The sequence below is a fragment of the Cnephaeus nilssonii genome, assembly GCF_951640355.1.
Source record: "Cnephaeus nilssonii genome assembly, chromosome: 12".
Taxonomy (NCBI): Eukaryota; Metazoa; Chordata; class Mammalia; order Chiroptera; family Vespertilionidae; genus Cnephaeus; species Cnephaeus nilssonii.
Genome location: NC_137083.1, coordinates 28,118,231 through 28,135,406, shown reverse-complemented (window position 1 = coordinate 28,135,406; position 17,176 = coordinate 28,118,231). Strand labels below are relative to the sequence as shown.

The following is a 17,176-nucleotide window of genomic DNA, read 5'->3' as shown; positions in this document are numbered from 1 at the left end:
CCTCCTCTTTCTCACTATATGACTCTGGCATTGGGCCTAAGCTCTGTGAGCCTCTGCCAATTATAATGCTTTAATAAAATAACGTTTACAGTATACCTGGCACTTAGTAAAACTTAACAAATGATAGCGACAAATGAGAAGATCAATGTAAAACAATGATTCTTGCAAGATAGCTGTCCACAAATCATGAAATTGTGTCTTTGCCAATGAGGACTTGCTATCATTGTTATTGTTACCCATTTTGCCCAATTTTTAAGTAGGATATTTTGACACCAATCAAGGATTCAATCATGTGAATTAATATCATACTAAAGATTCCCGGGCAGTGTGTTCAGCTGTCCTGGATCTGTCTCTTGCTTCAACAGTGTTTGGACAGAACAGACCCAGGGACACCCCTTCTTCCAGCCTCCAACCTTTTTTCCAGTCACCACCTCTGGAACCACCTCAGCCATCCTCAGCCTCCGAGACCAACCAATACCATGTTTTGATCATAACTTCTTATTGCTGAAAAAGCATGAGCTCCCAAATTCGTCAGAATTATTCCACAGATGTGGTGTGTGCCGTCAACCGCCTGGCCAGCCTGCACTGCGGGCGTCCTACACCTACCTCTCTCTGGGCTTCTATTTCCACCTTGATGATGTGGCTGTGGAGGGCGGGGGCCCCTTCTTCCACAAGTAGATGAGAAAAGCGTGAGGCCGCTGAGCCATGTTCTCTTCCAGGACGTGCTGAAGCCTCTCCAAGGTGAGTGGGGGAAACTCAGGACGCCAGAGAAGCCGCCCTGGTCTTGGAGAAGAACCTGAACCAGGCCCTTTTGGATCCACACGCACTGCGTTCTACCCATGCAGACCCTTATCTCTGTGGCTTCCTGGAGAACCACTTCCGGGGTGAGGAGGTGAAACTCATCAAGAAGATGGGCAACCACCTGACTAACATCTGCAGGCTGGCCGGCCCCCAGGCTGAGCTGAGCAAGTATTTCTTCGAAAGGCTCAGCCTCAAGCACAACTAGGATCCTTTGGAGCCCAGAGGCCTTTAAGGGGCCCTCTGCATTCCCCTGGGGTCTGGCTCTTTGCCTGAGCCCTTTCCCTGAAACCACTAGCCACTCTTTTAACCAACCTGGAGTCCTCTCCCAGGCATTGGACCAAATGGAAACAATAAAGCTCTTTGCAGAGAGAAAAAAAAAATTCTAAACTACAGAACATAGTACATAAATTCAAATAAAATCTGATATTTAAATGGGTATTTCCAAGGATTGTGCATGTGTATCTTTCTTTATGGGAAAAAAATAAATTATTAATAAAGTTATTTCTAAAATTATTTTCTAATTGCCCATTGTTCTCTGTTACAAATGAAGTGTAGAAGAAATAATATGCCAGCTTGAAGTTTTTTTGTCTAAGGCCATCAAAATGCTGATCATTGAAATCAAACCATTGAATACTAAATGATGATTCTTCACACTTCATGTGTCCCATGCAGCAGCAACCTGAGCATCTTTTGTCTACTACTGACTACCCATTTTCCTTCCTAGAATTTCCATAATCTACTACTTTTGTCTACTACTGACTACCCATTTTCCTTCCTAAATCATAGAATTTCCATAATCCACTACTTCTATCTTTGTGGCTTTGCCCTCCTTCATTGTTTAATAAAGCTGGACAACACTTTCACTCCTCACTGTTTAATACATGGGACTTCAATTTTGAGGATGCAGAATACATACATAAATCATTTCCCTGCTTTGTTAGGCTGAGTACTGCATTGTGTGTTTACTTTTAAAAAGGACTACTCATGCAATATGTAGCATCCAAAAATGCTGTATAACGGCCCTTATTAAATTCATAAAGCTTTCCTTATACCGCCAGGATCATCATAAAATGTATTGTGAAGTGTGAATGGAAGAACATTTACTTTGTCTAGTCAGTAGTGTTCCCAATCTCTGCCAGGCTTTTTTTTAATTTAATTTCTCTATTAAACACACACACACAAGAATCAATGTTCCTCATTAGCAAATAATTCTTTGTTCACCAGTGAATGATGCTACCAAAATGACAAGCAAAGGGCTGTGGATTTTTTCAGGCTTTCCATTTTAGCAAATGCATCAAGTAACTAGTTTAACTTGAAGGGCTAACACACCAAGTAGCCTGAGTTCCCCAAAGTTAAAAAAAAAAAAAAAGTGCAGATTCAATCGCCTTAATATATTGCCAACACAGAGGAAAGAGCCATGTTCATGATAAAATAAAATTCTCCTTTTCAATGGGAGGATGATGATAATCACCAAGTTATAAAAGTAATTTAGAGAATTTTGAATTATCTAAGAAGGTCCTCTAAGACCATTCAGGAAAGAAACACTGTGTGATTTCAACCATTTCTCAGGTGTGTTTTACTGTGAGCGTTCCATTATAGGCTGTATCTAACGTCCTGCATAGGGTTCCCGTACATTCCCAATAAAACAAAAGCAACTCTGCTACTGCTGCTGCTCTAATCGGCACTTCAGTCTTTCTGCTTAGTTAGCACAGCTTCCCACAGAAGATATTGAACTTACTTGAAGTTGTCAAAAATCCTCTAGAAAATAGGGGTTTTGGTGGAAGCAACCTGCCAATAATATTGAGTGAGCTAAATAAGGAAAAGCGGCTAAGCCAGGCTGGCCCGTACCCAAGCTCTGGACGCACTGTCAATGTGGCAGGGCATTCGTTCAAAAGATCATCTCCTTGGTAGCAGGAAAGCAAAGTTCAAAGCGAATGTTTCAAGGAAGCTAATTTCATGTTTGCGTTTAATCTCCGTATTAAAGAAACATCAGACAAGTGGTATTTAGAGAAACTCTAAGCTAAATCCAAATTCTGGGACGCAAACTACATTTTCCATTTGAGACAGCAGCCACTAGGCAGAATAACCAATAAAGAAATATTTTTACAAAGGACATTAGATTCCTATATACTTTGTACTCCCAGAAAAAGAAAATGAGAGTATTCTGTTTCCTGGTATACTAACTGTATTCATTAGTCATTGGCAATGATTCTATTCGATATATCTTTCCTTAAGGGCTGCCTGGCTCTCTTTCCCTTCTGGAATTCCAAATGCACTAGTGACTAGGCTGACACATCTTCTCATCAAAGTATAAAATATTCCCGGACAGGTAAAATAGTCTCTGTCACCTGCCTTTGACTTTGGATATTTATATTTCCTATGTAATTTTAATGTACCTGTGAATCAAAAGCATCTAACCGGAAGCAAAAAGTGAATCTGGAGTTTGCTGCTATTTTGTGCCAGGATTTGGGAGCTGTTTATTGCAGGTGTAAGAATTTTACATCTTTCAGATGGCTCGTATGCCATCTGAATCTTACTAAACTGCTACTGGCCACCATTCGGATTTTTTATGCAGAAAACTTTGATACTGACAACAAAATGAATTCTACTGAAGCAGGTCTTCAAATTGAAATAATGGGGATCGCACTAGGAAAAGTGACTGAGCAAAGCTTTCTAACACACACAATTAATTGAGTCAATTAAGCCCACTGAAAAACCTGCCTTCTAATCTCTAGGTTCACCCACTGACCAGGCCCAGCCAACTTCAAACACCGGAAAGCTGGTCTAATGATCCTGCCCAGGGTGTAAGCCAAGGGTTGGCCCTGCTGGATATAACTAAGGAGGAAGCCATAACTATAGTAGCATATAGCATATTCATCTACAGGCCAGAGAAAGGGAAACAGATTTTGTTTAATGGTTTTTCTCGAGACTTTAGGAAGAGGGCAAAAGTGAATATAATTTTTATTCAGCTAGAGAGGAAAGGGAAACACTCAACCTAAAATCAAAGGTGGGGGGAAATGGGGAGTGACCCTCAGCTTTTTATAGCTTGTCCTTTTTTCACAAAGAATGGAGACAACTTACAGATAAGAGTAAAGAAAACGATGGAGGGAAATTTAAGTGAAGTGCTAAGCTGTAACCAAGAAGAAAGAATATAAATTAACCCATGGTGGCTGAGCTCCATGCTTCTTCCCAACCAAACCAAAAGTGGGGTAGGACAATGGAGTCATTCTCACCTTCAGAGAATAGCCAACAAACCTGTGTTACTTCTGGGAGCGCCTCTGATGCGAATCCCGTGGAACTCTGTGAATCAGAAGGAATTTAGTGCCGGGCCTCACTCCTCCCTCCACCTGTGCCAGGGTTTGGATGACAGGAGTAAAATGCAAACCATATTCCTTGGGCATTGTGCCCTCGTGGAAGGTCTGGCCCCCCAGAAGGAAGGAACTCAGGTGAAAGTGACTTGAAGTACACGCAGTATCGTGTGCTAGGGAGGGTGTTTTTAAGCAAATTAGATTCTTAATTTAAAATAGACTATAGCTTTGTCCAAGAATAAAATGAGCTTTAAATCCACTTTCTTGCCCTAGCTGGTTTGGCTCAGTGGATAGAGCGTTGGCCTACGGACTGAAAGGTCCCTGGTTCAATTCCAGTCAAAGGCACATGCCCGGGTTGCAGGCTCCCTCCCCAGTTGGGAGCATGCAGGAGGCAGCCAATCAATGATTCTCTCTCATCATTGATGTTTCTATCTCTCTCTCCCTCACTCTTCCTCTCTGAAATCAATAAAAACATATTTTTTTAAAAATCCACTTTCTTTTTTCTCAAATAAGAACCCAAAAACTAGATGGTCTTTTTAAGGTTCACAAATACATAATGCTACTTATTTCTTTCCCACAGGACAACACTTTGGCAACAGGCCCCCTGGACATGCCACATTTGGTGGATAACCCCTACATGACGGACAGTGAGAGGGTGCACTCTTCCCTGCCCAAGGCTCTGGATTATCCTGCCTAATTGGCTACCATGTGTGGACCTCGTTAGGAGGACATGCAAGGGCTATACATGGTAAGAATGTATTTCTGATAATATTTCCGTGAGGTTTGGACCAAGGCCAAGAGTCTCTCTGGCAGACTAAAGCCACTTTAGCCACACTTTACTTTTAGCAGGAAGACTCATGATAAGAAAACATAAACAAGACATCTAGGATCACAAGGTCACGCCACCCACTTCCTCACCCCACTCTTCCACCTCTTTTCAAGGGTGAGGAAATGCTCCCAGGCAATTAGTCATGACCTCTTTTCTACCTCAGTCTCTCTCCTGCTAGTTTTTGCTAAGAAAGTTTGCTTCAAGAATTTTAGAAATTCAAGGCCAACTTTTGAAAGATTTTTTTTTTTTTTTAAATATGTGACTACCAGCAAAACTTCATCTGGTCTAACACAACAGTTCCTCCCCAGATATAAAATACTATCATTTTTAAAGAAAAATTTACTATTTTAAAAATTGCTTTATTAATGAAAGGAAAGCCTCCATAATATAAACTACAGGCCCAGTGCATGACATTCATGCACTGGGGGGGGGGGGGGGGGGGGGGGGGGGAGAGGGAGGTCCCTCAGTCAGGCCTGCACCCTTTCACAGTCTGGGACCCCTCCAGGGATGTCCAACTGCCGGGTTAGGGGAGCGGGCCTAAGCCAGCAGTCGGACATCCCCCAGGGGGTCCTTAGCACTGCCACAGAGGCGGGAGAGGCTCCCACCACTGCCGCTGTGCTCACCAGCCTCGCCAGCCGTCAGCCCAGCTTCTGGCTGAGCGGCGCTCCCCCTGTGGGAGTGCACTGACCACCAGGGGCAGCTCCTGCATTGCTCCACCAGTTGCTCCACCATTCGGTCAATTTGCATATTAGGGTTTTATTATATAGGATGATAACAATGCTTGATTTTAAGTGGTTTTTGGAAAATGAATAAAAATGCAGTTTTCTGTGTATTAGTTTGTTTTGTTGCTTAATATGTTCAAGGTTTGTGATTTACCAAAGCCAATGAGAGACAAAATTTTTAAGCCTGGTTTGAAATTCTACTTTTTTTCTTCTTTATTGATTAAGGTATAACATATGTGTCCTTATCGCCCCATTGCTCCCCTACCCCACCCCCAACCCATGCCCTCACCCCCACTGTTGTCTGTGTCCATTGGTTAGGCTTATATGCATGCATACAAGTCCTTTGGTTGATCTCTCCCCCTTACCCCCACCCTCCTCTACCTTCCCTCTGAGGTTTAATGGTCTGATCGATGCTTCTCTGACTCTGGATCTGTTTTTGTTCACCAGTTTATGTTGTTCATTATATTCCATAAATGAGTGAGATCATGTGATATTTATCTTTCTCTGACTGGCTTATTTCGCTTAGCATAATGCTCTCCAGTTCCATCCATGCTGTTGCAAATGGTAAGAATTCCTTCTTCTTTTTTTTTTTTTTAATATATTTTATTGATTTTTTACAGAGAGGAAAGGAGAGGGATAGAGAGCTAGAAACATCGATGAGAGAGAAACATCGACCAGCTGCCTCCTGCACACCCCCTACTGGGGATGTGCCCGCAACCAATGTACATGCCCTTGACCGGAATCGGACCCGGGACCTTTCAGTCCGCAGACCGACGCTCTATCCACTGAGCCAAACCGGTTTTGGCAGAATTCCTTCTTTTTTATAGCAGCGCAGTATTCCATTGTGTAGATGTACCATAGTTTTCTGATCCAGTCATCTGCTGACAGGCACCTAGGCTGTTTCCAAATCTTAGCTACGGTAAATTGTGCCACTATGAACATAGGGGTGCATATGTCCTTTCTGATTGGTGTTTCTAGTTTCTTGGGATATATTCCTAGAAGTGGGATCACTGGGTCAAATGGGAGTTCCATTTTTAGTTTTTTGAGGAAACTCCATACTGTTCTCCACAGTGGCTGCACCAGTCTGCATTTCCACCAGCAGTGCAAGAGGGTTCCTTTTTCTCCACATCCTTGTCAGCACTTGTTGTTTGTTGATTTGTTGATGATAGCCAGTCTGACAGGTGTGAGATGGTACCTCATTATCATTTTGATTTGCATCTCTTGGATAATTAGTGACTTTGAGCATGTTTTCATATGTCTCTTGGCCTTCCTTATATCCTCTTTAGAAAAGTATCTATTTAGGTCCATTGCCCATTTTTTGATTGGGTTGTTTATCTTCCTTTTGTTAAGTTGTATGAGTTCCCTGTAAATGTTGGAGATTAAACCCTTATAGTGATAACATTGGCAAATATGTTCTCCCATGCGGTGGGCTTTCTTATTGTTTTGTTGATGGTTTCTTTTGCTGTGCAGAAGCTTTTTATTTTGATGTAGTCCCATTTGTTTATTTTCTCTTTAGTTTCCATTGCCCTAGGAGTGGTATCGGTGAAGAAATTGCTTTGGCATATGTCTGAGAATTCGCTGCCTGTGGATTCCTTTAGTATTTTAATGGTTTCCCGTCTTATGTTTACGTCCTTTATCCATTTTGAGTTTATTTTTGTGTATGGTGTAAGTTGGTGGTCTAGTTTCATTTTTTTGCATGTATCTCTCCAATTTTACCAACACCATTTATTGAAGAGATTCTCTTGACTCCATGAAATTCTACTTTAGCCAGTACTAAGTGGGGAACCATGGCCATTAGAAATAATAAACACATCATAAAGAAGTAATGTTGGCTATTATCTTAGAAGACATCTGAGCACCTATCTTACTTTAGAAATGAAAAACCCAAGCCCATGAATGTTAAGCACCCTTAAAAGCAATGCTGCAAGACCCAGCTGGTGCAGCCCAGAGATTGAGCATAGGACCATGAACCAGGAAGTCACGGGTTCCAGGAGGTCATGGTTCAATTCCTAGTCAATCCCCAGTGTGTGTGTGTGTGGGGGGGGGGGGGGGGTGCGCAGCTGATCAATGTTTCCATTTCTCTATTCCTCTCTCTAAAATCAATAAAAATATTTTTAATATATTTTATTGATTTTTTACAGAGAGGAAGAGAGAGGGATAGAGAGTTAGAAACATCGATCAGCTGCCTCTTGCACACCTCCTACTGGGGATGGGCCCGCAACCAAGGTACATGCCCTTGACCGGAATCGAACCTGGGACCTTTCAGTCCAAAGGCCAACGCTCTATCCACTGGACCAAACCGGTTTCGGCAATAAAAATATTTTTTTTAAAGCAATCCTGCAAGGGCTGAGCACTGATGCTAGAGGCTGCTCCTTGGATGCTCACTGGATGTATGACCACATGCAAACTACATATCCCCTTTAAGCTTCAGCTTGCTCAGCAGTAAGATGGGGCTAATAATCATGCAAACCTCATATGGGCCATGAGGAATAAACAAGTTAATAAACACAAAGCACTTAGTGTGGTACAGAGGAGGAACTGAATAAATATTACATACATTATTGTTGTAAGAGGCAGGATTGAAGGAAAAACCTGAGTAAGGGAGCCAAGCCAATGGTGTGTTTTCTGATTATTTTTCTCCAGAAATTGACTATTGGTAGAGTAATGGAAACATTATTCAAAACATACAGTTCAGAAAAAATCTCTAGTATAGTAACAAAATGTAGCGTAAATTGGAAGTTCACTACACTATATATTGGAGAGATAGTAAACCTACTGATTAAAAGCATGGACTCTTGAGCTAAGCAGTCTGGGTTCAAATCTCATCTCTCCAACTTTCTAGCTGTGAAACTAAGCAATTTATTTAACTTCTCTGTGACTCATTTTCCCCCTACATAAAAGGACATAATAATAGTACCTATGTTACAGATTTGTGAAAATGAACTGAATTAACATTTGGAAAGTACTTAGCATAGTGTCTGTGCAAAGGTTATAAAGTATTTATTACTATTATTAGTATTGTATTATTATTCATTATTATATTGCAGGGCCATCTTGCACACCATCCAAATTACCTTTATACTAGAAGCACCCAAAGAAACTTGTAGTAATAATTTTACTTCTAAAATCATCTAGAATCATGGACTCTGATAACAGGATTATACTAAGGCAGCAGCATATAATTCTATTCTTAATAATTCACTGGAATTTTAGAAATACCTGATTCTGAAAAACAGTGGATGACTCAAAGATAACAGTGTAGATTTAAAATTTAACTTACCCGGACCTTTAAAATTAGTGCTTGTCAATTTCTCATGGCCCTAAGGTAATCCCTGATAGGCTATGAATAACACAGCAGGGATGACTTCATATTCAGTAGAATTTTAATTATCTTTTTTGGTTTTGTTATTGTGAAATCATAGCACTTTTAGGTAGCAATAAACGAGTCCAATCATTTTCCAGATGAGGAAACGCAGATCTAGAAAGGTCAAGTGCTAGCCAACATGCAGCTAGTGAATAATGCAGACCATAGAGGATAATATTTTAAGAATATTAGACTACCTTCTCTAGTCATCAGAGAGTTCTGACTTCACACTATAAATCAGATTAACTGGATCCTTATTTTATAAATAAGGAGCTTAAATAGTAGCGGCATTTCACCCAGTTGAACTTCAAATTACTTCAGATGAAAGTAATGTATCTTTTTGGATATCAGACTCTTGCTTAAAAATTTATGTACTTTAAAATTCCTGTTACAGAGAACATAAACAGTACATTGAGTTTGATCAGTCAGTGAAAAATTAATCTCAAGGGGTGAATGTTTCATCTTCCAGGGCATCAGAGAACTAAATAAGAAGCAGTTTTCTAAATTCCATCCTAGTCCTAAAATCATCTGTTTATGTGATGTGGATGAGTAGCTTACTTATAGAGGGTGGTCACTTCCTGCAGGACCACTTCTCCTGAATATAATCATCACAGTCCACCACCACCATCTGTATTCAGCACAATTCAGAAATACAAACTGCAGCTTCTTCTTTTTAACCTACGGTTCAGAGTTGTGTTACTCATACCTCTTATTCATGTCACACCATCATCCAACCTCACAAGGCCTATATCATATTTTATTAATTTTATTGTTTCCCCTTACCTTCTCATCCTAACTTCCATTCCCCTCTTTGCTAAAGGCATCCACACTAATGTTTATCAAACATAAATGTATTTAGGTATGTTTGTATCTTTGAGAAATATGTTGTTGTATGTGTTTAATTTATATGCATGTAATTGTGCTATAAAACATTTTTTTCTCTTTTCATTCAACATATGTTTTTAAGTTCTATCCATGTTGCTTTATGTACATCTAGATAATTAACTCTAAGTGGTGCATAGAATTCTGCTATGTATGGATATCCCACAATTGATTAATTTATCCTCCTAGCAATGCACATCTCAATTGCTTCCAACTTTCTGCCTTCCAAATAGAGCATCAATAAACATACTCATACATGTTCCCTTACAGTCCTGTGTCAGGGTGGCTCTATAGGATATACGCAGGAGTGGGGGTCTTAGTGTATGTGACCAGATTTCTCTAAGCACCGCCAGATAACTCCCCAGAATAGGTGTACCAGGTTAGCCTTCCATTAACAATCCAAGAGGGTTTTCCCAACTCCCTCACCAATAGTTGGTATTATCTAGCTTTCTATGGTCATCTGTGTAATGAGTGGCCGAGTATTTTGGACCTATGCTAGTCTACCAGTGCTCTCAAATGTTTGAACTTTCTCCCTTTGGTTCATGAGGACTTCTGGATCCTGTATATACCTTTCACAGGCCCTGGGCAACTAGAACTACCATCTCAGGACCATTTTTTAGACTCTCTCCTCACAATCCTGCTCTACTCTTTGTACATCATGGAGGGTCATGCATATCTCAAAAGTTCTCTCATAGGCTTTCATTTTCTCAAGAGAGAGGGGAATCCCAGGTTCTCCTAAAACCTTTCTGGATGTTTCTACTCACCCTACAGGAGTTTTCATGCATGGAGTCAGTTCACAGCACTGAGTTCTTGCCCTTCTCCCTATTTCTCGGTCTTTCCTTTCTTTGTTCCTTCCTTCTTCTCATCTTCCTCTGCCTCCTAGATGTGAAGTATTTTCAACTCCCTTTTTCCTGACAGGATGCAACCAGATTGCTTTCTTATTTTCTCTGTCCCCCAGGTGGCATTCTCCTGTTCCTCCCTGGGGTGGCAATGGAGAGAAGGCAATACAGGAGAAACCATATTACTACAGCGGGGGAAATATATTGGAGAATTTTGAAAAAAATATTGTCTGCATGTACTTATTATTCCATATGAATAACACTTGAACCATTCCAAGTGTTTTTACATATCATTTGACCTTCTCAAAAACCTAGAGAAGTTGTTACAATTTGCAGACAAAAATAGAAACCAAGACTGAGAAAAGTGAAAGAATTTTGTGCAGTAATAAGATAGATAACCCACAGATAACCTGTTTTAGAAGAATCCATATGTCTTTTACAACTTTTTCCCTAAGTATATCAGGAAACCTTTTTAGAATAGCAAATCTCCCTGTTTTCTCTTTTGCAGATCTGGTCATCTGAGCCAAAAGGAAATTCTGGCACAAATATGAGGACTGTTTTGTATCTGCTTTGCAGCAAGAACTTATGGTTGCTCTTAAGCATTTGCAAGAACCACTGAGTTCTTATTCCTTTGTTGGCAATTTTTCTATAATTAAAAAAATATTCTAAAATATGATCATTGCTGTTATACTGAAAACCAAACAGGCAGCTATTCATTTTTTCAGTCTGCATTGTACTTATTAAATTATATCATACTCTGACAAAGATTGTGGATTTGATTCATTTTGTGGAATTATCATTTTAAATGTCATTCTCTGAGTATGGACCTACCGTATATGCACAGTTTATTTTAGTCATGTGATTATACTTTAATTATGTAATTTACTTTTGTTTTCTGGTAAAGCAGCATACTTTTCCACCTATTTTTGAAACATTTTGAAGTTAAATATATTTGGAGGACACTTTTCTACATCCCAAGTGAGCATTTTCTACCAGGCAGTTAACAAAAACCATCTCTACTTAAAGGGAGGCATCTGGGCTAGTGAACAGAGACAGACCTGGTTATGAATCCTAGCTTCCTGCAACCTACCGGCTATGTGGCTTTAGGCAAGTGACTTAATCCCCAAACCTCAGTTTTCTCAGTAATAATAAGGGAATAAGAGTACTTATGCTGAAGGGTTCATGCAAAGATTCAGTAAAGTCATGTATGTACAATGCCTAGCATATAGTAAACACTAAAAATGCTACTTTTCTTCTTTCTCCTTTCCTTACAAAAAAAAAAAAATTATGAAGACACCACTATGGTACTCCAGAAAATCTAAAAATATTGCAGAGAATATTTCACCTTTGAAATAAACAACAGAAACAGGCATTTGCATGCCTTGTTATCCAAATATGTGGTCTGATTTCACCCTTTGCACACAGTAGGAACCTGGTATGCTAGAGAAAGATGCATCAATAAATGAATGTAAACTCTATGTGATCCTAGAGCATAAGCGATGAACACAATAGCCAATATCATTCGGATGAATGGCTTCGATCAAATAAAACTATATTTAGGGCACAGTCTCATTCCCTACTACTCTCTGGGTATTTCTTGAATATATGAGGTTCCCTTTGAAGTCAAGGAGAGTGTCTCATATGGACGAGCTAGATACCTAGGGAGGAAAGAAATATGGGGGGCTGGGGGAGACTAGACCTATGTTGTATGTTTTTAAGGAATAAGAAGGTATTTTAATGTGGATATTTTTTCTATAGAACTGAGAAATACTTTCTCAGAGTCAACCAAAAGAGCAAACAAACCCATGTAACCCTTATGCAACATGGCCTTTCCTATGCAAACACATCAAAACGTTTCAGAATTGCTTTTGTCCATAACTTATATAATGCATCATCTCTAGAAAAAGAAATTATACCTTCTGTATATCGAGTAGTCCAAAAAATTGGCATGTCACTTTTATTTTGAGAAAACAGGAATAGAAAAATTCAGGATAGTAATTAACCAAAATAAGAGCTTCTTTCAACCACTGTCCGTACTCACCCTGCTCCAGAGCACAGGCAGAGCAGGCCCAAGAGGAAAGATAACAGAGCTTAAGCCATACTTAAAATAGAGCACTGCACCCCAGCTAGTTTTTCTCAGTGGTTAGAGCATCAGCCCGTGGACCAAAGGGTCATGGGTTTGAATTCCAGTCAAGGGCATGTACCAGAATGGCAGGTTTGATTCCGGCCCAGGGCTTGTGCGGGAGACAACCAATTGTGTCTCTCTCACATTGATGTTTCTCTCTCCCTCTCTCCTTCCACTCTCTAAAAATCAATGGGGGAAAAAATATATATATATATATATATATATATATATATATATATATATATCCTCGAGTGAGAATTTAAAGTATAATAATAAGTAGGGCACTGCTACAGTTAAGGCTTCTTCTCCCTCCAACCCAGAAAGCAATTGGCAGGAAAGGAAACCCAAGCCCAGTATTCAGGATGTCTCCCAAAAAAAATGTATACACACTTTAACAGCCGATAGCTCAATTTTGAAAAGGAAATGTATTTTAATAAGCACTGACTTTACAATTACTCAAAGTGTATATATACATTTTGGGGGAGACACCCTATATGCAGTAAAGCACGCAGTATTTATTGAAGGTCCTTAGAACACAGACAGTCAACTAGGTCTCTGGGGATCCTATTAAAGAATGATGAGACAGAAAGCCCATGTTCAGAAGACTACCAGTTTCCCCCAGTTTGGCTCTACCCCTTCAACTTCTCACCTGGAGGCACACAGTGAGCAGCTTACTATAAACCTGCTCTAAAAACCTGTAGATGTCCAACCAAATCCATACATGGCAATATATTATGTTACACCTGCTGAACTGCACTTCCCTCTTATATACAAGCCAAGTACTTCTCAGTTTAGGCCCAGAAGATCACTGAGTGCATAGCCAAGTGCAGTGGGTGGGAAGAGAATAAAGGCCAAGATCCAAAATGGGCATTAGGGCAAAGTGGCTAAAAGATGTAGATCCATAAAATGAAGGAGAGGTAATGAATGAGGAAAAAAAAAATGTAAGAGGTTAAAGGATATTATCATGCCCCTTTTTCAGAGGAGGAAAATGAGACACAGAGAAAGTCACACAGCTAGTAAATGGCTGTGCCAGGATAAAGACTCAGATAGTCAAGCTCAGAACCCACTTGCTTCTCCACTCCACACACTGCATTTCAATAGAGAAAGCAAGGGGCCTAGCCCGTATATTAGTAGCACATGCTTGTGTCTGGGTCTCTTGGTTACCACTAGGAAGCAAGCACCCCAGGGTAGCACGGTGGTCCTCTCTAACCTCCCAACATCTGAACATCACCCCATCACCACACACAGGAGGAAACAAGCTCTCTTTCAGGCCAGGGTGGATGTAAGGTATGGTTTATGAAAGGGTCCTATTGGGTCCTTTCTGTTTGACCCACTATTAAGCCCCCATAAAGCTTCCTGGTAAAAGAAAAGCTTCCTTAATGAGAAATTCCCCATGAGGGCAAACCTGTCATTCTCTCGGGCCAGATTGTCATGGAAACTTTTATAAAGAGGAGCTCAACACTCAAGTCTTTGGGCAGCAAAAGCATCCACGCAGTTGGTCTTTTGTAAAATTATACAGATTTATTCACTGCCACAGCGAGGCAATGACACAGTGCCTTTGACTGGTGAATGGGACTGGAAAGTAACGAGAAGAACACAGTCAGAATTTAATTTGGCAAACCTTGTGCCACTCAGCTAGCCCTTATACTTCAGTCCCAAACAGCTCAGTGTGTTTTAAAAAATAATAATCATTGGAACAAAATTATAAAATAATTATGGGTTGAAACAAATGCATTACTCTTTAAAATAATGCTCAGACATCTGAGTGTGAATCATAACAGGGTCTTGTCCTCTAAACCAGGAGTTAGCAAACTACAGCTCCTAGACCAAATTGGACTTGTTGCCTGTTTCTTATACAACCCAGAGCTAAAAAATTTTTTTTTCGTTTTTCAATGGTTACAAAAAAAATCACACTACAAAGGCACAATGCCTAAAATATCCATTATCTGGTTCTTTACAAAAAAGTTTGCCGACCCCTTCCTAAAATGATAAACATATTGCACTGGCAAATTTTTCACCACCTAATTGTTCAATTGTAGTTTCTAACCATTAGAAAACTGTGAAGCATTTCGTGACCTATCTCAGTAATTAATTTCTAAAAAAAAAAAAAAAAAACATTCTAAATACACATTGCAACCTATTATTCACTCTAATGATACGTTGCAATCCCTTAATTGTTTCAAGGGGCATGTTTTCTCTTACCCTAAAATGATGCCTGACTGATACAAACCAGGGCCTTTCTTCAAACGCCTGAGTGAAGCAAAGCAGAAAACATCTCATGCACTGGGACGTTCATTTGGCAGGAACATTTTGCTGCTAAGCTTGAAACCAAAACAATTAAAGCCAGTAAAGACAGAGCACATGGGCTTCTGTTCCTGCCTCTTGCTTATTCCAAAATCCTCAAATCCACGGAAATGGTTTGTGCAGCTTTGCATTAAGCATTTCAAAAGGAAAACAGGGTACCAGCCTTCCTAGGATCTGTAGGGTTTGTTGTTGTTGTTGTTGATGACTATCCTTTGATGGTGGCTGACCCATGAGCACAAGCCTGCCATTTATGTTTCTCTTAAAAACAAGTGAACTGTCACGGGATTCAACTGCCTTGCTGTCATTTTACATACATATATGTAATGTTCTACCGTCTGCAGCTCTGATTCTCACCCACGCTGCTCCCCAAACACATGCCTCTAGAATGGTTCCAAATCTGGCATTGCCGTGGACTTCAAAAGTTGCTCCCTAAGCAGAGGCTTTGGAGAAAGACACAAAACAGGCTCCCCGATTATTATAATGCAGGCATCTCCTAGGACTTCATAAATGTGCTGTCATAAATTATGTTATCTCCCTACGTTACATGAAAGTTTTATTTGTATTCAAATGATAACTAAGCAGTAACTTCTTCATGGGAGGTACTGGCAAGAAAGAAGTCCCCCAATTAAGGGACCGGGGAGTCTGTGATCCAGTCCCAGGCCCTCTGTACCCACTCGATAAACCAGGACACTGGAGAAAACGTTCTAGTCTTATGTCCATTTCACATTACTCAAGTATGTTTGAAAGTTTTGCAGAACTCTATGGAGACATCTATCTGGTGATCTTAATCAGAAGACCATTCATGACTCAGATCCCAAAGACTCCTTTAAACCAGTCTGGGAAACTGCTGAAGCTCATTCAACATCTTTAAAAGCTATCCTAAAACATCGTTCTAATCAAATGCAAAATTTGCCCCTAACAAAATGAAAATTTTTGTCTCTGACTTGCATTCAACCACTTCAAGAGATATTTAGTCTGGAAATATAATTATAAAAAATAGTATAATTTTCATATGCAGTATTAAAAAGAAATAGGCCAGCAAGAAAATCTATTTAGCCAACCAAAATTTTCATTGGTTCTACTCAATAACTAATGCCACTGTTTGCCTTTGCTAGTCATTACCAACTCTATCTGAGTCAAAGAAGGCAAATATCTCTCTACCACAAAACCAGATTTTTTTGTTAAAAAATGAGCCAAAGGGAGTTTTTGTTTTGTTTTTTTTTAAGTAGGGGGAGGCAGCACATATTTAATTAGACCTAGGCTTGCTGCCTGATTTTCATTAGGCGCCTGCCTGATTCTGATTTGGCCCACTCTAAGTACTTGTAGGCCACTGGGCACGAAGGCCAGTGCTTATTTTCATGGCTGTTTCAATTCATCAAAAAAAAAAATCCTTTGAAAGATGAAAGAAAATCTACATTTTTTCACCTGTTGTTCTTTCTTGTGTGCCTGTCACTTCACTAGCCAAACTTGCTTCAAGCCAAACCAAATGCTTTCCAAACCTCCACAGCATTCCTTTGAAGATCTTAAGTTAAGTATTTTCTTATGCTGACCAGTATAGCTTCCAAATAAGGAATAAAAAAAAAAATAACGTCGTTCTGAAGTTATGTTTTTTAAATACCAGAAATGTAAAAACACATTCCAATATGTGCAAAAAAAAAAAAAGCCAAATTCCTCTTCTCCGAGTTTAGAAGTCCTGGGCCAAATACACCTGATGTTCATTACCACACCCACAGCACATTGCTTATGTATGACAAAGTTCCTGCGAAGACCATATGCTGTTTTTATTATTGCCACTTCCCCAGTTTTCCCAGGCTCACTAGAAAAAGTATGTTATAAGACCAGCCCACTGAGTGGGCTCATCTTACTACACTGATGAAATTTGGTTTGCTCTTTACTTGATTAACAATAAACATCTCTCCTTATTTCTAACAGCACGGCAATTAGGACCCTGCCCTGTCACCACTAGCTTCAAGTTTTGGCTTTCATCAAAGAAAAGGAGTTT

General features: G+C 39.9%; 1 pseudogene across 1 annotated transcript; it reads left to right on the top strand.

Annotated features, from left to right (window-relative positions):
- The first annotated feature begins 514 nt into the window (after positions 1-514).
- LOC307107822 (ferritin light chain-like) lies at positions 515-1,006 on the top strand (annotated as a pseudogene). The gene has a single exon. The product of its transcript is annotated as a ferritin light chain-like (transcript).
- Positions 1,007-17,176: the final 16,170 nt, after the last annotated feature.